Source organism: Octodon degus, unplaced genomic scaffold, assembly GCF_000260255.1.
Source record: "Octodon degus isolate 3935 unplaced genomic scaffold, OctDeg1.0 scaffold00092, whole genome shotgun sequence".
NCBI classification, from domain to species: domain Eukaryota; kingdom Metazoa; phylum Chordata; class Mammalia; order Rodentia; family Octodontidae; genus Octodon; species Octodon degus.
In genome coordinates, this window is record NW_004524668.1 from 2085998 (window position 1) to 2087539 (window position 1542).

General features: G+C 39.2%; 1 non-coding gene across 1 annotated transcript; it reads left to right on the plus strand.

Moving 5' to 3' along the window:
- Window positions 1–938: 938 nt before the first annotated feature.
- LOC111818484 lies at window positions 939–1062 on the plus strand. Its single transcript, XR_002822462.1, has one exon. It is a non-coding gene; the product is annotated as a small nucleolar RNA SNORA40 (small nucleolar RNA).
- The last annotated feature ends 480 nt before the right edge of the window (window positions 1063–1542 follow it).

Here is a 1542-nt window from a genome sequence, read left to right on the forward strand (position 1 = left end):
GTCCCTGGGCTTTTCCAAGCTTGTTCCAAATAGGTGCTTTAGACCACTGAGCCATCTCTCCAGCCCCACTAAACATCATTCTATGAGCAATATTTTTTATGCTCATCTTCTCCATAAACGTAAAGTCGAGTTTAACAAAGGCTATGTCATGTTTGATGAAGAGTGGTGGAATATTTTAAAACTTTTCCACTGTAAATTTTAATTCAGTAAATATTATAACCCACATTAAAAGGGGAGGGGAGATGCTAAATCCGCAGCTCAGTAATAGAGCACTACCTAGCATAAGCATGGGCCTGGGTTAGATCCATAGCACCAGAAAAGAAAAAAAAAAAAACAACTAAAATAAAACTCCTGGGGCTGGGGAGATGGCTCAGTGGAATAAGCGCTTGCCTGGCAAGTGCAAGGGCCTGAGTTCAATCCCAGGTTCCGAAAATAAATAAATAAATAAATAAATAAATAAATAAAATGAAACTCCTGCAATATAGGAACTTTGCACACTGGAAGCCATTGGCAACAAACACAGTTTACACAACAGATGCTGAGATTGAAAATGAGGATGGGGGGGCAGGGAGATGGCTCAGTGGAATAAGCACTTCCCTGACAAGCGCAAGGGCTTTAGTTCAATCCCCAGTTCAGCAAAAAAAAAAAAGAAAAAGAAAAAAAGAAAAGAAAAGAAGAAGGAAATGAGGATTGGCCTTTCCTGAGGAAACTCCCGGGACAGGGGGCAATAACAAAGGATTCATTCCTCACAATGGTGCAAGAAGTGTGTGTCTAACTTGGGGAAAGCCCTGGGAAGTCAGGCTCAGCCCTCTGCAAGGTCACACAACTTCCTTTGCACACACAACAGAAGCTGTCAGTTTTTCTCATTCTGGTCTAATTAAAGCCTGGACAAAATTTGAATGCGATCTTCTGGATTACAATTCCTTAAAAACAACTCTGGCACTTGTTTTTTTTTTTTTTCTTGTGAACTACAAAACAAGACAATTGCAAAAAATAAATCCTCTTTTGCAACCCAGAACTCATTGTTTGAGGTGAGTTTTGATACATTTAAGAAGGAATATTACTGCTGGGCGCAGTGGTCGAAGCCTGTGATCCTGCGGACTTCTGAAGCTGAGGCAAAAGGAATGAAGCCCGTCCTGTATAGTCAGACTACCTCAAAAAGCAAAGCAAAAACAATAACTATGATAACGTAATACAGATTAAATTGATGGTATCATTACATTTGATCCTGAGTAAAGTTAATATAACGTACAGGACATGAGCAAAATCTCTATAGATTTGGTATTCTGATTTTTTGGGGCACATGAAGACAGCTTTTTTTTTTTCTTAAAGGCTTCTGTTTAAACATGAGGCTGGCGTGGAAATATCTCTTGCTGTGTTGGATCATGTTTGTTTAAATGTAGTAAGTAGCAACGTAAAGTTAAAATTTCTACAGGTTTATAAAAAAAAAAAAAATCTGTCTAAGACATAGCTTGGGCTGGGGGAGGGGAGATGCCATGCAGAAAAGGGCGGGAAAAATGCAGCCTAAAGAAAGAAAGAGAA